This window comes from Giraffa tippelskirchi, chromosome 1, assembly GCF_054371585.1.
Source record: "Giraffa tippelskirchi isolate mGirTip1 chromosome 1, T2T-mGirTip1v1.2.pri, whole genome shotgun sequence".
NCBI classification, from domain to species: Eukaryota; Metazoa; Chordata; class Mammalia; order Artiodactyla; family Giraffidae; genus Giraffa; species Giraffa tippelskirchi.
This window is the reverse complement of record NC_137275.1, coordinates 16,782,365-16,804,269: the sequence shown is the minus strand read 5'-3', so window position 1 is coordinate 16,804,269 and position 21,905 is coordinate 16,782,365. Positions and strand designations below refer to the sequence as shown.

The following is a 21,905-nucleotide window of genomic DNA, read 5'->3' as shown; positions in this document are numbered from 1 at the left end:
TTCTTTAAGGGCGGGATAATAAATATTTTGCCAAGCGGTTTCTGTTGCCAGTGTAGTGTGAAAGCAACCGCAGACAACAGGTAAATTAAAAAGTATGGCTGCGTTCTAATAAGTTTATGTATGGATACTGAAATTTCATAAAATTTTTAGGTGCCACAAAACACTACTCCAATCTTGTGTACTGCTAGTCCAAACCTAAGATGGTGTAGCCAGTAAGGAAACAGAATGGAGGTTCCTCAAACAATTAAAAATAGAGCTATCATATGATCTAGCAAATCTACTTCTCGGTATTTATCTGAAGAAAATTAAAACACTAACTAAACACTAACTAAAGATATATATACACCCTCCATGCTCACCTTAGCATTACATACAATCAAGATACGGAAACAACCAAAGTGTCCACTGACGAATGAAGAAAATGTGTACAAGAACTCAATGGAGTATTATTCAGCCATAAAAAGAAGGAAATTTGCCATTTGCAGCTTCATGGGTGGGCCTTATGGGCATACGCTAAGTGAAATAAGTCAGACAGAGCAAGACAAGTGCCATAAGATCTCACTTATAAGTGGAATCTAAAAAAAAAAAAAAAAAATCAAGCTCATGGGTACAGAAAACAGAGTGTTGGATGCCAGAGGTCAGGGGTAGGGAGTGGGTAAATGGGTGAAGGGAGTCAAAATGTACAAACTTCCAGTTGTAACATGAATAAGTCATGAGGATACAAGGACCAGCATAGCAACTGTAGTTAATAAGACTGTATAACATATTTGAAAGTTGCTAAGAAAGTAAATCTTTAAAGTTCTCATCACAAGAACAAAAATATAACTATGTGTGGTGATGGATGTTAACTAGACTTATTGCAATGATGGTTTTGCAATATATACAAATACTGAATCATTATGCCATATACCTTAAATTATAAAGTGCCTCAATAATAATTTTTTTAATCTATTATTCTTCTTTTGATTTTTTCAACTATTTAAAATCTACAAAAACTCTTCTTAACTGGAAAGACACACATAAATCCTTGAAGCCAGCCAGATTTTGCCTGTCAGCCACAGTTTATTAACCCTTACAATTGCACTCTGATCCACAGAGAAACTAGCAGCTCCCTTGATGGTCCAGCTCCATGGTATAGCACTGGGAGATGTTTGTAAAAGGTCAACCGTGAGCTTAAAATCTGTTTCTTCAGCCCTTTCTATCTCTCCTAAACCTAGGAGCCTGGTGGGTTACAGTCCATGGGGTCGCAAAGAGTTCGGACACGACTAAGCACACACATACACCCTTAATAAGTTTGTTCCCACTTAAACTGGCTAGAATGAATTCTGTTCTCTGCAACTAAATCCTGACTGATTCACAGTACTACTATACATTCTTTAGTATCAAGTATCCAGTGTTCAAACGTTCAATGACTTTATAAACATCATTATTTTTACAATTATTTTATATGAATCAGGATCAAAATAAAGAGCAATTATTGCTATTGGCTGATGAAGTCCTTTAAGCCTCTCCACATGGGATTTGCCAGTTTGTTCGGGGTACGTGCTGCTGCATATGGGAAGAACTGTGTGCTCATCTGTTAAGCAACAATTATGTGCCTGGCAGTGTCCTAGGTGTTTGGAATAGAGAGGTGGAATACACGGATTGTGATAAGTATGTGTCCTTTGGGAGCTCAGATTCGCGTGAAGGAAAGAAAAATTAAATAAATCAATGAACAAGTCTGGTGGTGATGGCTGCAAGGAAAAAAGCAGCAAGCTTTGAAAATAAAATGCTCCGAGGTTGCTTGCTTGAGTATGCACAGTCAACTCAAAATGCCTTTCTGAGTTCACAGCAGAATAGAAACTTGAATGAATGAGGGAGTAATCCGTAAGAATTTCTAGGGGAAGAATTTTCCAGGCTGAAGGACAAGCAAAATCAAAGGCTAGAGGGAAGAACGTGCTTAGCATGGTTAGAGAATCCTAATGAAGCCAGCGAGGTTAAAGTGGGGGAGGAGGGCAGAGTGTTAAGCTGTTGATTGTCTGCACTGTGATTCAGTGTTTACCTCTCTGGCTGCTCTGAATCCACTGATACCAAGGCGACAGCTCTGTACACTATCTCCTCCACTTGGCTAGGTTTTCCTACTCTCTTCTGCATAAAAAGTGTGTCTGTGTCTTTTCCTGCAGCCTCACCTGGCCTGCCACTCTGAGACCTCTATGCCACCTACTTTGGGAGGGCTCTATTTAAGATGTCTGCATACTCCCTCCATCTGTTCTAAAGGTTACAGCTCTTCTTGCAGTCTGAGGCTTAGTTTCCTCCTCACTTCACTCAAGTTACGAGAATTCTTCCCTAGTCTTCATCCTTTTAGTTAGCATTAGGAAGGAGAAGAAAATACAAATGCTTTTACTCAATTATCTTTACATGGAAATCCTTTATCTACTATAGATAAATTTAGACACGCATTAAGAGTAGATCTATAAAAACTGGTAACTCTTGTTTAAAAAAATTAGCACAGAATCAATTTTAATGTATATTAAAGTATCTATAAGGAATATGACATTGTGAACTACAGTGACTTTCTACTATGATACTTATATTCAAGTTAAGAAATGATAAAAGGCCAACCAATGGGTACCAATATCCGAATGAATGTGCAGTGAAAATAAGTAAACGTTGAAACAACAGAATAAATGTTAAATAAACATAGCATTATTACTTCCAAGAACATAAGCTCTGGCTATGTTAATAAAGGCTGACTTGGTTTCTGATTTAAATAATTAACTATCAAAATGCCTTGTACTTAGTATAAATCTATCTGCATAAAAAGTACTCTTGCAAATCATCTAAAGGTACTTTAAAAATGTCAGCTCTTTTAAAGGCAAACATCTTCCTCGAGCTCAGTTATTCAGCTTAGTAAATAACTCCTGTCTTCAATGTAAAGTTGAAGTTTACCTAAATGTATAGTTTACTAAGTTTTTAAAAATATTGATTAGTGAGTTCCAGTGATCATAAATAGTATGAAATTTTGTATGTGTTAACTTTCATTTCCTTGTTCATTTCTAATACTTCTTCCAACACATTCAGCAACTCTGTTAAGTGTTAGTAACAGAAAGTTAAACAGATCACCTTCTACAGAGGAATGTGATAGCTACCATAATAAACAATAAGTAAACAAGATGCTATGAGAACACAAAGGAACATTTAACAATCAATAGAGAAGATGACATTTGAACTTAATCTTGGAAACTGAATAGGAGTTCATTTGGCTGACAAATAGGCCCACCCTTATCTTTGGCCATATGCAGACCATATGCATACTCAAAACAGATCATATGCATACTCAAGAGAGGGCACAGACATGCTGCTGTCTCCTTCCAGTAGGTTAGCAGAGCTGGAGCACAGAAGAAAAGCTGGAGATGAGGTTTGCGTAGAATAGGTAGGCAAGGGCAGATCATAAAAGGCCATTCAGTCTGGGTTAACAAAAAAATGCCCATTAAGCATAATGTATGTTGAGAAAATACTTTTAAGCATAGTGTGAAGTGTGCAATGGCTACTTTAATGATCCCTCAGTGATAAAAGCAGTGCCAGTGGAAGTGGGAGTGAGGGGCGATTGGATGGGAAATGTCACCTGTGCAGGGTTAACAATCGGAATGAGATGTCTTGCAGGATCAAATGAAACAGAGAAGAATTAAGATTTCCAGCCTGAGGTACTGGAAGAATGGTAGTGTCATCATCTAGGTAGGGCCCATTCTTTTATATACAGCACATGAAAGAGCCATGAGAAAATATAAAGCAAAACAGAAACCCAGGAGGTGGGCTCAGAGGAAAGAGCAGATAAATACTTAAATAACACATCTAAAACAAGAGGTAAGGTACCAGATAATAAGCAGAAATCTTCAAGTTAAATGATTGTTATGTTATTTTTTATTTTCCAAATAGAAAAAACTATAAGCATATTTGCAAAACTTTTTTAAAAAAGCATTTTTATCTACTGAAAAAGATTTTGTGAAATTTAATGTATGCTTAGGGTTAAAATAAATAATGCAAAGAAGACAGAGTAAAAATAATAAATATCCCACCACTAGGCCTCAGTTGGCCTTCCCAGAATCAATCATTGTGCTTAATTTCTTGAATATTTTTGCAAAGCTACATTATATGTGTATAAGCACAAAGTATGTAATATGTATGCTCCTTTAATAGCCTATTAAAAATAAGTGAGAAGATATATATGTACTTCTTAAACATGATATTATATTAATCAATTTCTAATGGTAGCACTTAAAATCTAGTCAATTAAAAATGGCATTTCTACTCACAATTAATTTATAATTTTAATTTACCAATAAACTCAATGGTAGCAAAGATTAAAAATAAAACCCCACTAATTTCTTTTCCCATACACTGACCTTTAGGGGATTCCTTGAACAACAGGTTCTGAATGTGTGAACACAATAGGGCCCATTCCCCTGATGGTATTTTTACTCAAGACTTGAAATCTGGGCTCCAACTGGAAAGAGGGCGGAAAAGATTGAATTAGTCTCTTAATTCAGAATATTTTACTCGACATGGCTAGCCCAGGTCCACTAATTTTCTTACACATGAGGGATGTTCAACCCTGGTTGGACACAGGAGTTAACTAGGGGCTTTGAAAAAGGTTTCTGACGCCCAGGACTCACCCATTTGAATTGAAATCTTTGGGGCTGGAGCCCAGATACTGCTTTAAACAGGTTCTCCAGTTGATTCTAACACGCACCCAGGGTCGAGAACCACTGCCATAGAAACGTAAGGTCAGATTTTATGGAAGGCACTCAACTTTTTTATCTTGTTAGTAAATAATGTTCAGTCTGGAAAATGTACTTTTAAAACTCTTGGGCAGAGGTGGCTGTAAACCATCAGGGTGTTGCTAATACAGGACAAAGTGACACAGGAAATTTCACAGTGCAACACTCAGTGGAGTTTCATCTTACATTCCCAGGACAAGCCTAACAGCACAGGACAATCCTGCTCTGGATAACTGCATTATGGAAGAAAACAGGACCGAATGGTGGAAGTGCTTTTAACTCTCCTTGGCGTACAAAGAAGTTACACACTTAGAGACAACCAGACTTGTATTAAAATTTAATAACTGAAGAGTCAGAGAGAGTGACTACTGCTTGACTGCAAAAAGTCAGAAGTGAAGTGAGAATATTAGACTACCAAGAAGTTGCATATTCAACACCTCCTTTATAGTGATTCTAACCTAGCGAACATGGAAGAGCTTAAGCCTGTGATGTCCAATATGGCAGTCCCTAGCCATACTTTATAATAAAGCATACAATAACAGTAGCACTTCCCACTCATGGATATAACGTTCCAACCATCGCATCAAGACAAGCAGGACGACTATCAGTACAAAATGTTCTTCTACCTCTTTGATGTTGTCCTAGGGCTTCACTGCTTTTTCAGACGAGCATAACTAATTGTAAACCATAACCAGAAAGATACACTTCCTTTGTTTCACTCACCATCTCCAGTTTCATTAGTTACTGATATATCTGAGATTCTTTGCCTCCCTTTGAACCTCACACTCCTGCACTGTGGCCATGGGAATCACAACAAAATACTACTAGCAAAAAGCTAATTCTGCATCCCACAGACAAAACAAACAGAAACAACAGCTTCCAATAGCGACTGGAGAATGCGGTCCCTTAGAACTCCAGGGACATGAGCACAAACCTAAGATTTAATACCTAATTTGTCATCTGGAACTTACACAAAATAAAGACAATGATCTCCCAGGTGAGCTTCTATTGTGGATAAACAGTCTGGGTTTGATAATGAAAAAATGAACAAACACATATAAAGAGATTGAATATGATAGTGCGATAGCTGTCTATGCAGACACACTCAATTTCTAGGGGAAAAAAAATCAACTGTTTGATTGATTTAAAAATCTAGCAGCTCTCACTATGATTCTCTGTTTTTAATACATCCCTGAGAAAAACAACCTGCTTGTGATATCTCATCATATCTTCCATAAGTCAAATAAAAAATACTGAAATTCGGGTATGTACTTGATCTAGGAAGACAAGATTCATCCATGTAAAAAACCTCACCTGAATATGAATAAAGTAGGAGGAAAAATAGATCCTCAGTATAAGACAAGACCAAAGCCTGTCTTACCATAAAGTATGTAGGTCTGATGTGTGAACACTAAAGTTTGAGTTCATTAATATTCTATAATTCAAATATTATTAAACTAAATGTTTGAAAAATCAATAAGCTGGCAGTTTCTTATCAAGTTAAGTATATTTATCATGTACCTGGTAATCCTGCTCTTAGACATTTGTCACTAAACGGGGGTTGAAAAAGTACGGCCATGGGCCATTCTGGTTTTGTAAATAAAGTCTTATTGGAACACAGCCACATCCATTCAAAAATTTATGTATTACATATGGCTATTTTCATCCTACAAGAGCATAGTCACAACAGAGATCATACGGCCTAAAATTTAGCCTGTCTAGTCCTTTACAGAAAAAAGTTTCCCAACTTGTATACTTGAGAAATAACTTATGATGACACAAAAACTATACACAAAAAGTTTGCTGTTATTCTTCAGTCGCTAAGTGGTGTCCGACTCTCTTGCAACCCCATGGACTGTAACCCACCAGGCTCCTGTGTCCATGGGCTTTCCCAGGAAAGAATACTGGAGTGGGTTGCCATTTCCTTCTCCAGGGGATCTTCCCAACCCAGGAATCAAACCTGTGTCTCCTGCATTGGCAGACGAGTTCTTTACCACTGAGCTGCCGGGGAAGCCCATACACAAAAGTTTACAGAAACTCTACTTGTTATGGCCAGAAAAATGGGAACACCCCAAATGTCCTTCCACAAGTTAATGGATATACAAACTGTGGCACACACATGTAACTCAACAGTAAAAGCGAATAAACTCTTGATACACACAATAGCTTGAATGATTCTCAAAGGCATTATGCTGAATGAAAGAAAAGTCTCAACAGGTCACATACTACATGATCCATTTATGGGATACTTTTAAAAAGAGAAAATTTTATTGATGAAGACATTAGGGTTTGCCAGGTGCTAGAGTTGGAGAGAATGTGTATAAGCAGAATAAGGAAGTTTTAAGGGTGATAAAAGTGTTCTATGTCTATCCTGTGGTAGAGGTTATCCTAATCTGTGTATCTAACAAAGTTCATAGAACTATGTAAGATATAGTTTACTGTGTGATAATTAGAAAAATAAAAATGTTAAAAAAACAGTATGGTAGGTTAAAGAAAAACAAGAAATTCATAAGGAAACAGTCTCTAGAAATTCAGGCCAAAGACTGAGAGCTTACTAAGGAAGATAAGATGATCAAGTATGGTGTAGGTCACTATACTCTTGTGTTTTAGTTCTACTTTTTATCACTGACTCACTGCTGCTACTGTTGCTGCTAAGTCGCTTCAGTCGTGTCCGACTCTGTGCGACCCCATAGACGGCAGCCCACCAGGCTCCGCCGTCCCTGGGATTCTCCAGGCAAGAACACTGGAGTGGGTCGCCATTTCCTTCTCCAGTGCATGAAAGGGAAAAGTGAAAGGGAAGTCGCTCAGTCGTGTCCGACTCTCAGCGACCCCATGGACTGTAGCCTACCAGGCTCCTCTGTCCATGGGATTTTTCCAGGCAAGAGTACTGGAGTGGGGTGCCAAAAGTATTAAATCAGAGAGAGGACTTCTCTGATTTTTGTGCACACAAGTTGACAGGTGAAATCTGAAGTTGAACATAAAACCATCAATGCAATTACTTCCCCTGTCAAATACAACACATCACATGATGAAATACGGCAATTCCCATTACCTCAGAGTACCCCCCATTCTGCTCTCCAGATTAGCCATAAATACACAGGTGTGCTTTATATCAGAGTTGTCAGCCCTTTTTCCACACTCAACATCTCCAAGCTCTCTAGAAAACCTGCATCTTCTTTCATACACACATCGGGAGATACTATCACAAATGTTTCAGTGCTGTCGCTGTTTCGTTGCTCAGTCACGTCCGACTCTTTTGTGACCCCGTGGACCGTAGCCCATCAGGCTCCTCTGTCCACGGGATTCTCCAGGCAAGAATACTGGAATGGGTTGCCATGTCCTTCTCCAGGGAATCTTCCTAACACACGAATTGTACCTGGTTCTCCTGCACATTTCCTGCATTTCAGGCTTAGTTCTGTTTGAGGTCTCTAATTTTCTTTAGGGCAGTCAGTCCTGCAGATTGCCTGTGAGCAGTGTGTAAACTGACACCTACATTTAATCAAAAGATAAATCTGGCAAAAAAAAAAATAATAATTTCCAGCGTAAATAAGAGGCATGGTAATTAGTTCTTTCACAGACTCAACAATAAAGACAGCTTATAAAATAGTTATATATTTTATAAAGCCAATAAAATAGGTAAAAAATATCAAACAAATAGGAAAAAACTGGAAGATTAAAATCCCTGTACCAGTAAGATCAGTCAGACTAAGTGCCTCCATTGTGTGTAATTAATAGACCATGTCTCAAGTTACAAGGTGGAAGACAAAGAACTCAGGAATGACCATTAATTGTAAATCACTTACACTGACATCAAAGAGTAAAAACATTTTTAAAGGACAAAATAAATTTTTCATCATGACATTAAACACATCTCAAAGTCTCCAGATTCTTCCAGTGACTTGAAAATGTCAACAAATTAAGGGACTTTCTGGTGGTCCAGTGGCTAAGGCTCTGAGCTCCCAATGTAGGGGGCCTAGGTTTGATCCCTGGTTATAGAACTAGATCCCAAACACCTCAGCGGAGACCCAGCAGAGCCAAACAGACAAATATTTTTAAAAAAATTAAAATGTCAACAAATTCTTAAGACACTTCTAGAAAGAAGAGCCCATTTCCCTTCCTCCTGAATGGGGAACTGCTGACAAATAGGATGCTGGAAGTAACACTATGCAACTTCCAAAACTAGGTGATTAAAAAGAATTCAAATCCTAGCCCTGCCATTTATATTATTAATAATTCCTCTCTCAGGTCTATTGTCAGGATCAGAGATAATGCATGAAAAGCCTTTTACATGGTGCCAGAACATTAAAAGCTCAACAGATAGCTTCTAACCAACCATTTACAGTTCACAAAGGCTCCTGGAAGGTGGCTATTATCAAAAGTTAAAGATGAAAAAAGTTTATTATGTTGCTAAATGAATGAAAGTGACAAATTGCTGAAATTAAACAAAACTACAAAGAGTAAAAGAGTTTCAGAAAAAAAAATCCTGCTTTCTATTCAGTTCAGTTCAGTCGCTCAGTCGTGTCCGACTCTTTGAGACCCCATGAATTGCAGCACGCCAGGCCTCTCTGTCCATCGCCAACTCCCGGAGTCTACCCAAACCCATGTCCATCGAGTCGGTGATGCCATCCAACCATCTCATCCTCTGTTGTCCCCTTCTCCTCCCGCCTCCAATCCTACCTAGCATTAGGGTCTTTTCCAATGAATCAACCCTTCGCATGAGGTGGCCAAAGTATTGGAGTTTCAGCTTCAATATCAGACCTTCCAATGAACACCCAGGATTGATCTCTTTTAGGATGGATTGATTGGATCTCCCTGCAGTCCAAGGGACTCTCAAGAGTCTTCTCCAACACCACAGTTCAAAAGCATCAATTCTTCGGTGCTCAGCTTTCTTCACCGTCCAACTCTCACATCCATACATGACCAATGGAAAAACCATAGCCTTGACTAGACGGACCTTTGTTGGCAAAGTAATGTCTCTGCTTTTAAATATGCTATCTAGGTTGGCCATAACCTTCCTTCCAAGGAGTAAGCGTCTTTTAATTTCATGGCTGCAATCACCATCAGCAGTGATTCTGGAGCCCAAAAAAATAAAGTCTGACACTGTTTCCACTGTTTCCCCATCTATTTCCCATCAAGTGATGGGCCCAGATGCCATGATCTTAGTTTTATGAATGTTGAGCCTTAAGCCAACTTTTTCACTCTCCTCTTTCACGTTCATCAAGAGGCTCTTTAGTTCTTCTTCACTCTCTGCCATAAGGGTGGTGTCATCCGCATATCTGAGGTTATTGATATTTCTCCCGGCAATCTTGATTCCAGCTTGTGTTTCTTCAAGCCCAGCGTTTCTCATGATGTACTCTGCATATAAGTTAAATAAGCAGGGTGACAATATACAGCCTTGACGTACTCCTTTTCCTATTTGGAACCAGTCTGTTGTTCCATGTCCAGTTCTAACTGTTGCTTCCTGACCTGCATACAGGTTTCTCAAGAGACAGGTCGGATGGTCTGGTATTCCCATCTCTTTCAGAATTTTCCACAGTTTATTGTGATCCACACAGTCAAAGGCTTTAGCATAGTCAAGAAAGCAGAAATAGATGTTTTTCTGGAACTTTCTTGCTTTTTCGATGATCCAGCAGATATTGGCAATTTGATCTCTGGTTCCTCTGCCTTTTCTAAAACCAGCTTGAACATCTGGAAGTTCACGGTTCACGTATTGCTGAAGCCTGGCTTGGAGAATTTTGAGCATTACTTTACTAGCATGTGAGATGAGTGCAATTGTGTGGTAGTTTGAGCATTCTTTGGCATTGCCTTTCTTTGGGATTCTATTAGGCTGAATCAAATAAAATGCCATTTTTGTTACATCAGAAAGGGTAGAGTATCAGCAATTTCATAGGGTTAAAACTGGCAGAGACTCCTCTGGTGGTCTAGTGGCTAAGACTCTGCATTCCAAATACAGGACACCTGGGTTCAATCCCTGGTTAAGAAATAAGATACTATATGCTGCAACTAAAGGTCTCGCATACCTCAGTGAATACCTGGCACAGTCAAATAAATAAGTAAATAGTTTAAAAAACATCCTTATGGCAGTTACACAAAATATAGGTGAGCAAAAAAAGTATTATGGAAAAGATGTTTTCTTATTACTAAAGACTGAAATGAATTTATATCTCACAAGTTACAGCATGAGAAAAATGGAAGCCAAGACTGCCATGTAATGAATTAGTCAGTCTTTTTCTCATCACCATTTTAATGTCAATTATTAATCCAGCCTATTCTGAGGTCAAACTAAAGTTAAATATATTTGTATACAGTTACAGCATTCTCTATCAGAAATATCCCTAGGAGGCATTAAAAGTGAGGGAAATAATGGCTTACAGAAATGTCTTAAGAATAATTCACAGGTTTTAAATTATACTGAAATATAAAACATGTTTTTCAACAAGCAAGAGACCACTTTCTCCAAATCAGACAAAATATGGACCTTATAATTGGAAAATTAGCACCTTGAAAAAAAAAATACAAATTCTCATTTATTTAATTAACATTTACTGAGAGCCAGATACTGGATATTGCCATCTAGGTAAACACAGAGAAAACACTGATAGTTTGACTATATTTATGATAGAAAGGAGAAAATATTACTCATTATGAGCTCCTTTTAATTTGTCATTTTAAATGGCAAGTATTCTGCCTTAATTACATTCGATAGTAATAGATTTCTAAAGATCATATATCCTATGCTTAAAATCCTATTCATATCTATTTATTAGTTAAATTTTAGGTACTCACTGAATATTCAAAATAACTCTATAAGTACTACTGTCCACATTTTACAGAAGACAAGATTGAGGCATAGAGAGGTTAAGTAACTATAACTAGCCCAAGGTCACAAGACTAGTAAGGGGTAGTGGAGCCTAGAGTTACTCGGGCTGTCTGGCTCCAGAGTAAGTATTCTCAATGACTTTATTATCCTGCCTCTCATATTCAACTTCATTACAATAACTCTCAGATTCAACTTGATTAGCATGGATCCAAATGCAGCCGACTTTCTGGTACCAACCCTATTCTCAGGCACAGTATTTAAAAATCTGACTCATTAATCCGTTAATAGTTTTTCACTGATCTTAGCTTATTGTATCGAGTAACAAAAAAACTGGCAAATCATGTTACAAGTGGGTAACAAATCTGAACCAAAGATCACTCACATGGACAAAGATAAAATATCTACTGGCTCATGAACTAGTATGATGACCCTGATTTAGACACAAACACAAGAGATCAAACAATTGGTAGGCACAAAAAGAAAATTTGGTATAGAATACACATGCAAAGAATCAAAGATAACCCAGAAAAAGTATTTTGGGGAATGAATGTTTGAGAAGTGATTTTGATCATTATAAAGTTCTACTATGGACTGGCAAACTATAGCTCATGGGTCAAATTTGAGCCAAATTTATTTTGTAAAGAAAGTTTTATTGCAACATAACTATGTTCACATGTATTGTCTAAGGCTCCTTCTGTGGAACAGCAGAGTTGAATAACTGCAATAGAGATTTTTGGCCCACAAGGCCTAACATATTTACATGGTGGTCTTTTACAAAAAGTTTGCTGACCTCGTGTGTTATACTTAACAATATTAAGTAGAAAATAAATGTAAAATACATGATTTGCTCTTAAAAAAGTGATTCAAATGTATTCTAGGCTAGAGACTTGCAGTTAAATACAAAATATCAAACTCAAGTTACCATCAATCACAGTTCAGTTCATTGAGTCCCTCAGTAATGTCCGACTCTTTGCGACCCCATGGACACCAGGGAAGCACACCAGGCTTCCCTGTCCATCACCAACTCCCAGAGCTTACTCCAACTCATGTCCATTGAGTCATTGATGCCATCCAACCTCTCATCCTTTGTCATTCGCTTCTCCTCCCGCCTTCAATCTTTCCCAGCATCAGGGTCTTTTCCAATGAGTCAGTTCTTCACATCAGGTGGCCAAAGTATTTGGGAGCTTCAGCTTCAGCATCAGTCTTTCCAATGAACATTCAGGACTGATTTCCTTTAGGACTGACTGGCTGGATCTCCTTGAAGCCCAGGGGACTCTCAAGAGTCTTCTCCAACACCGCAGTTCAAAAGCATCAATTCTTCGGCACTCAGCTTTCTTTCTAGTCCAACTCTCACGTCCATACATGACTACTGGAAAAACCATAGCTCTGACTAGACAAACCTTTGTTGGCAGAGAAATGTCTCTGCTTTTTAATATGCTGTCTAGGTTGGTCATAGCTTTTCCATCAATTATAAGGCAATTGTTATTTTATATACCACCAAGAAAATACACTGCCAATTTAAAAAAAATACGCAACTTCCTATTATATCTACTGTAAGATGATTCTAGTTTCAAAATTCTACAAATGAGAAAAAAAGGATTTTTAGAATTAGTGAAATACAGTGTATCATTCCACAATGATATAAATTCATAAATGAAAGGTAATAGGGTTGTGATAAATCCACTAAATAGGATTTTCCACTTTATCACAGGGTACTTGAGGTCCTCCTGTAATACTGTGCCAATGAATTAGAGGCAGACTTCATAGATTCAAATTTAATGCTCTATCTTTGCCTACAAAGTATTAGATTATCCAATTTCATATCTGACAATGAACAATTTAATACACAACTGAGAATTCTGTGTTAATATTTACAAAGCTTTAATACGTAAGAGTGGAAATTTTTTTATCTTTTTTTTTTTTTGGCTGCCCTGTGGCATGCATGATCTTAGTTCCCCAACCAGGGATGGAATCTGTGCCCCCTCACTGGAAGCACACAGTCCTAACCACTGGACTGGCAGGGAAGTCCTGGGTGAAAATTTCTATAATACTGTTTTAATTCATTCTCCTGCTCATTAGACCTCAAACACATTTCAAAACAAACCTTTATCTCAGTGTTTCATTATTTAAGAGATAATCTTCTTTAAAAGCAGCAGAGTTATAACAGTTTAAGAAAAGCAGGACAAAAACACTGTATGAACATTTAGCATAGAAGAGTTTTCAGATATTTAAGATACCATGCTATACACTCATATGTTTCAGTGTTATATGTCTATATCTATCTTTCTCCATAACACTGATGAGAATGGGGGAAGAACACTGACGATAACACCTGTTTCAGAGTGGCTTGCCTGTTCAAAGATACACATACCAAGGAATTAAGAGCAAGGAAAGGGAAAATAAGGAATATTGAGTATTTACTATGTATCAGACACTGTCCTGGGCACTTTGGAAAACTTCATTCATTTAACCTTCGAAACAACTCTCCTCTTACTCCTTTTAGCAGATAGGAAAACTGAGGCTCAGAAAGGTAGAATTCCAAAGTAATACAGCTAGTAGGTGGCTAGTTATTCATTCAACAAGTGGCAGGGTGGAGCTTTAGACTTTTTTCTCATTTTCCATTCAGTTCAGTTCAGTCGCTCAGTCGTGTCCAACTCTTTGCGACCCCATGGACTGCAGCATGCCAGGCTTCCCTGTCCATCACCAACTCCCGGAGCCTACTCAAACTCGTGTCCATCAGGGTCTTTTCCAATGAGTCAGTTCTTCACATCAGGTGGCCAAAGGATTGGAGTTTCAGCTTCAACATCAGTCCTTTCAACGAATATTCAGGACTGATTTCCTTTAGGATTGACTGACCAGATCTCCTTGTTGTCCAAGGGACTCTCAAGAGTCTTCTCCAACACCACAGTTCAAAAGCATCAATTCTTCGGCGCTCAGCTTTCTTTATAGTCCAACTCTCACATCCATACATGACTACTGGAAAAACCATAGCTTTGACTACACGGATCTTTGTTGGTAAAGTAATGTCTCTGCTTTTTAATATGCTGTCTAGGTTGGTCATAGCTTTTCTTCCAAGGAGCAAACATCTTTTAATTTCATGGCTGCAGTCACCATCTGCAGTAATTTTGGAGCCCCCCAAAATAAAAGTCTCTCACCGTTTCCACTGTTTCCTCATCTATTTGCCATGAAGTGATGGGACCAGATACCATGATCAGATACCATACTACCAACAAATTGAAGGGGAAAAAAGCACATAGTCTTTAATACATGCTAGAAATAAACCAAACTTTCTGTGCTGCAGTTTTATCTTTTGTTTTTTCACAAAGCAAAGCAAGAATGTTGCCCACACATGCAAATTCTGAAAGCTAGAGTTCCTAGGGCATTCCCTCCCTAGAAATGATCTCATTCATTCCACAACTTTGAATACCATCTGTATATCTCATCTCAAACCTCTGAGCTCCAGGATTGCATAACAGTCTGCCATCTGACATGTCCACTAGATGACTTACAGACATCGCAAAATTAACATTATCAAAAATAAACTCAATTTTCCTCCTCACTGAGCTCAGGTTTTGCTCAAGCCAAAAAAAAACCTGAGTATTGTCCTTACTTCCTTTGTCCCTCACACTTCATGCTAAGTCCCACTGGTTCTACCTACAAACTAGACCTCAAACCTGTCCTCGTCTCTCCCCCCCACCTTCTCTCCCATCACTCTAGAACACATCTCCATCATCACTCATGTGGACTACTATAATGACCTCCTTCCTGTTTTCCCACTTCCTCTATTGACTCTGCTCTCTGCAGGCAAAAAGTTTGGGGTTTTTTTGTTGTTGTTAGCACAAACTGTAACTTCAAAATCTTTCCATGGTTTTCAACATGCTGAATAAAATCCATTCTCCTCATCATGGTCTCTTAAACTAGATAATATGATCTCTTTCTGCCTCTCAAACTTCATTCCACTCTCACCATGGGCATCCCCAGGCATCCTTTCCACACCAACTGTTCACACTGCAGGGCAATCCCTTTGCCTGTGAGCTCCTGGCAAGGAAAACTCCTTCAGTTTTCAGCTTCAAGGTCACTTCCCCTGACAACCTTTTTCTAACACAGTGGCAGTATTTGTCTTCCCAGAGTTCTCCATCACTTCGCTTTATTTCCTCCACAGATGTCTATTTATCTATTACCTGCTCTCCAACAGATAAACTCCAAGTGGAAAAATATGTCTATTCTACTCATCAATACATACCCAGCCTAGTAAAATGTCTGACTCATATTACAGACTCGAATTTTTCTTGAATGACCAAGTTATATACATGTATTAGGCTAAAAAGACTCATTTTTGTACAATTAATTTAAACTGTTTTCAGCTACAAGTTTAAAAATCCTCATTTTCTATCTTAACCGTATGTAACTATGGCTCGCAAATAGATGTATTTGGTTTTTTGAAGACCCAATAAGCCTTAAAGTAATGAATTGTGTCACATTCATTTTACAGACAACATAAAACTTAGATGACTTTATTTCCAGAATCTAAGTGACAGAGTTACAATAAAATTATGAATATTTAAAAATAATTACCTCATTTCAATAGTCATTAATGTACAATCTAGTTACTTTATATCATCAAAAATAAGTAAAATATTTTAAGGGAATATTCTTTTTTATTTTATTTTTGGTTGTGCTGGGTCTTTGCTGCTTTAAGGCTTTTTTTCTAGCTGCGGGCACGCAGGCTTCTCATTGCAGTGACTTCTCTTGTTATAGAGCATGGGCTCTAGGGTGTGGGCACTTCAGTACTTGCAGCTCATGGACTCAGCTATTGTGGCTCCAGACTCTAGTGCACAGGCCAATGGGTGGTAGTTCACGAGCTTAGTTGCTCCGCAGCATGTAGGAACCTCCTGCATCAGGAAGTTCATCAGGGATTGAACCCTTGTCATCTGCACAGGTAGATGGGTTCTTTACTGCTGAGCCACCAAGGAAGCCCTAAGGGAATAGTTTTAAAATGTATTTCCATCTGAACAAATGTATTTCATAAGGAGGAAAAATGACCTATTTTGGTCACCTTCAAGGGAGAATCCCAAGTGACTCAAGAATCCATCTGCCAATGTAGGAGCTGCAGGAGACACAGGTTCGATCCCTGCATTGGAAAGACCTCCTAGGGGAAGAAATGGCAACCTACTCCAGTATTCTTGCCTGAAGAATCCCATGGACCAAGGAGCCTGGCAGGCTACAATCTATGGGGTTGCAAAGAGTCAGACACGACTGAACAAGACTGATCAAGGGAGAATCATAAATGACTGTTCCGTTCTGTGGTGGTTAGTTATAAAATATACCCACAAATTCTTTGATACTCCTTAAAGATAGAGCCTCTCCTTAATTGTGAGTTAAGGACAGACTGTAATGGCAGTGACTGTGTGTGATCATGTCATGAAAGGCACTGTGGGCTTCCTCCACCCTCTCTTGGATCACGTGCTCTGAAGGAAGTTGACTTCCATGTCATGAGGATATTCAAGCAGCCCTATGGAGAGGTCCATGTCAACAGGAACTGATCCTTCCTGTTGACAGGCCTTCTGTTAACACCCATATGAGCCAGCTATAATGGAAGAACCCTGGGGCCCCAGTCAAGTCTTTCAACAGCTCTGACCAACATCTTGATGACTACAGCCTCATGAGAGATTCTAACCCAGAACGTACCAGCTAAATCACTCCTGAATGCCTGACCTACAGAAACTATAAGATAATAAAAGAAAAAAATATATATTTTTAGTTTTAGGGTAATTTATATCACAGCAACGGGTACACATTCATTCATTCATTCAATAAATTATCAGTCTGTGCCTATTACGTCCCATTTACCAGGCCCCATAAACACAGAGGACAAGTAAGACACCATCTCTATCATATGATATCTCTACCAAGCCCATGAAGTTAAATGGGCTTCCCTGGTGGCTCAGACAGTAAAGAATTGCCCTGCAATGCAGCAGACCCAGGTTCGATCCCTTAGTCAGGAAGATCCCCTGGAGAAGGGAATGGCTACCCACTCTAGTCCTCTTGCCTGGAGAATTTCATGGACAGAGGAGCCTGTTGGCCTGTGGTCCTTTGGGTCGCAAAGAGTTAGACACGACTAAATGAACACTTTCACAGTAAAAGTGGGGTTTTTTTGTTCTTTTTTTTTTTTTTAAAGATTTTTTGATATGGACCATTTCTAAAGTCTCTTGAATTTGTTACAATATTGCTTCCATTCCATCCCTTGACCTTTGGCCAGGAGGCATGTAGGACCCCAGCTCCCCAACCAGGGATTGAACCTCCACCCCTTGCATTGGAAGGGGAAGTTTAAACCATTGGACCACCATGAAGTCCCAGTAAAAGTGCTTTAAAAAGGCAAAAAACAAGACCCTACCTGTATACCTAGCACATGCAAGATTTCAAAAAAATGGAGAGGAAGATGAGAAGTTGTTGCAGAAGCAAGAATGGAATAGGGTATAAATATCTACATGTAAAGAGTAAAGAAATCACTAGAGAGGACACTTAAAGGGACTGAATAGATAAGCTTCAGTTGAGTAGAGGAATGTGTGACATCCTATACTCTGGGCTTCACCTAAAGGCAGTAGGGAGATATGAAGAATTTCCAAAAGGAGAGTAAGAAAATTAGATCTGCATTCTACAAAGAGGACTCAGGTTGCAGAGGCTGCAGTGTGGAAAAGGGCTCCAAAGGAGCTCTCTCGAATCCAGACAGGAAATCACAGCCATTCAGTTTAGGTAGCATGATGGCCTGAAAATCATTAGCAACAAAGGACCAAAAGTAGTATGAAATCAATAGATAAAAAGGTACAAAAACAGAACTTTGGGATTCTATGTGAAATTAAATGTTATCAACATTTCAAAACTCAAAACAGGGAAAAATAATAGTACTATAAAAGTATTTTGAACAAATAAAAAATTTAATTGGTATATGTTACATACCAAATTAATAAAAATCACCAGCAAATTCTGAAAATAGACATGAATTTTAAAATAATGACTGTTCAAATAAACAGGAGCTATAAAGTTAATATGATGAAAGCATAAGTGGTTTTACATCATTCTAATTCACCTAATCTAAAATTCTAAGTCATTTATAACTGATAAGCCCAACTCTTTATATATTTCTAACATGTTTTATTGCTGATATCAAGTACAGTTCTATTTTTTTCCCCTTTTTGAGATAAAAGGACTAAAAGGATATTGTATTACCTCTCCTTGAGTATGTGACTCAAGTATGTCAGAATACAGCTCAAGAGTTCTATTTTGTTTTTCTAAGGCTGGACTCAAATTCTTCAGGATTTCAGTGCCCATAAATTTCAGCTTAAGAACTGGTTCTAAGTTATAAGTAAGTTCCTTTAGAACAGAGATCTTGTCTTTTCTATTCCCTACTGCATCGTAACCACAGTAGAAATTTAAACATTATTTATTGAATGGATTTACCCTAATCTATACATTAGAAGTCTGTTCTTACACACACACACACACAACTAAAATATTTACTGATTAAATGATGTTTGGGATTTGTTTCCATGTAATTTAGGGACAGAATAAAGTATATAAGGATATAGGTAAAACAAGATTGGCCATTACATAACATTTAAAAAATTGTGAGACCTATTAGAAAAAATTGAATAATTGAGTTATTGAGGGAGGGTATATCTTTTTAATGTACTGGTTCATGGGATAGAATTAATTACTTTGTAACAAACTTTTAAAAAGGTTAAGTTTGCTTTCTTAGAGGTTCTTGTCCTTAATTTAAAGCCCAGTATTCTTGTTACAAAATATTTTTAGTTCTAAATCCCAAACAACTTATTTTAAGGACTACAGTTGAAATACTGGGGAACATATTATTCAATATTCAAACTTACTCTGAAAAATGTGATGAAAATAAAGTCTGTATCTCAACAGAGAAGGAAAATAAGAGCTGATGTTCAAATTTTCTCATCTTTTTTTGCAGTCTGAAAGGACTAAAATTAAGTTGGATATTCGTAACATTAAAGAAAGGCCTAACAAACAGTCATTCAGACCTAGCTTAATGATTAAGTCATTACCAGGTCCTTATTAAAAATGTATCTTGCAAAATACCAGTATTTTCTTTTATGAAATTCCTAAAGCACTTCATTAAGTAGATTATTTCCAGAACTAAGATAAAAGTAACAATTTAACAAGAAATTAAAGAATCACTTAATAGATTATATGAATAATTGGTCTTTCTCATTTTTTTATTCTTTCTGTGAGCAAGTACAATTAACATTTCATTTTTTTGTCCTTATACTTTTCCCCCTAATTTCCAAAGAAAGTGCAATATCAATTTAAAAACCCCAAGACTGCTTACTTTAATATTAATTTTTCTAATATTTTAAGTTCAAGAGAACTCATTATAAAGTTGATATTTACAGTTCTTTTTGGAGTACTGACAACTAAATGAAATTATTAAATGCAAAATCTAAAGATATAGTAGAAACAGTTTAAAAGGCACACATTAAGAATGATAAATTAGTCAATTAAAAATAAAATATTTAACACAGTAATCAAAATAACCTTGTTCTGGCATGAGTATGGACATAAAGACCAGTGGAATAGCAGAGAGTGCCCAAAAATAAACCCTCACATATATGCCCAGTTGATTTTCCACAAGGGAGACAAGACCATTCAATAGAGCAAGGACTTAAAAAAAAAAAAAAGGTGATGGGAAAACTGGAAATTCCCATGCAAAAAAAAAAAATGAAGCTGGACTTCATTTTATGTATGTTATACCACACATAAGACTTCACATATGTTATATCACATATAAGAATAAACTTAAAATGGATCACACACCTAATCTGAAAGCTAAAATTATAAAATTCTTACAAGAAAACATAACAGCAACTTTTCATGACCTTGGATTTAGCTAGTTTCTCAAATATGATACCAGAACCAGAAAAACAGATAAATTGGACTTCCTCAGCATTAAAGGGCACCATCTAAAGAGTGAAAAGAACTCATAGAAAGGAGAAATTATCTGCAAATCCTATCTGTGACTAGGGTTTAATGACAAGAATATAAAAAGAACATCAAAAAGACAACCCGATAAAAAAGTAAGACTGAGCCATTTTACCAAAGAAGACATACAGTCGATAAGCATGAAAAAATGCTCAAAATCAATAGTTATCAAGAAAATGCCCATCAAAACCATGATGATCAAAACTACTTCACATCCACTAGGATGGCTATTATCAAAAATAACAAGTTTTGGCAAAGATGTGAGAAATTAGAATTCTTACATGGTGCCAGTGATACTGCAAAATAATTCAGCCACTGTGGAAGACAATACTGCAGTTCCTCAAAAAATTAACCACAGAGTTACCACATGACTCAGCAATTGCACTCCTGGGGTGGGTAGGTGTGTGTGCATTGTGTGTGTACCCAAGAGAATTGAAAGCAGAGATTCTAACTGGTACTTACACACCAATATTTATAGTAGTAGATTTCACAACAGCAAAAGGTGGAAATAACCAAAATGTCCATCAGTAGATTAATGAATAACAAAAAAGTGGAATATACATAACAGTGGAATATTATTGACCCATAAAAAGGAATAAGGTTCTGATACATGCTACAACACAGACTGAAGCTTGAAAACACGTTAAGTGAAATGTCAGATACAAACAGGACAAATTTTGTACAGTCTCACTTACATAAAATATCTAGAATATGGACATTCAGAGAGACAGAAATAGAGGTTATCAGGGGCCAAGAGAAAGGAGAATGGGGAATTATTGCCTAACGGGTACAGAGTTTCTGTTTAGGATGATGAAAGGTTCTGGAAATGGACAGTGGTGATGGTTACACATCTGGAATATATATAATGTAAATTGTACACTTAAAAGAAGTTAAAGTAGCAAATTTTAGGTTATGCACTTCATAATTTAAAAATATTAAAGCATATAAGATTCAATATTATTCCTGAAATACAGAATTTAATTAGACCTAACGCCTATCACAACAAAAATTTCAGGTTAATACAAATTGATAACAGTACTACCTTCAAGGTATATAGCCAACATTAATAACAAGCATTCAACTCCAGTAGTCATATTAAAAACGAAGCTTATAAATTAACCCAAAGAAAGGCATTTTTGTTTTTATAGAAAGAACCTGGCTTTCAACACAAGCTAAACTCAGAAATACCGCATGGAAATAAAAGCCAAGTTCACTGTAGGCTTGAAGTCCTGAGTTGTCTATTTTAACTTTGCTTCTATTTCCACACGGGCAACCATCTTTTTAAACTTGTTTAAAAATGGGACTCCCAAGAAAAAATATGTGCA

At 37.3% G+C, this 21,905-nt stretch overlaps 1 protein-coding gene across 2 annotated transcripts in view; it reads right to left on the bottom strand.

Moving 5' to 3' along the window:
• WDFY3 (WD repeat and FYVE domain containing 3) overlaps positions 1-21,905 on the bottom strand; it is a 279,731-nt gene that overhangs the window by 210,766 nt on the left and 47,060 nt on the right. The gene's annotated exons all lie outside the window — the stretch shown is intronic.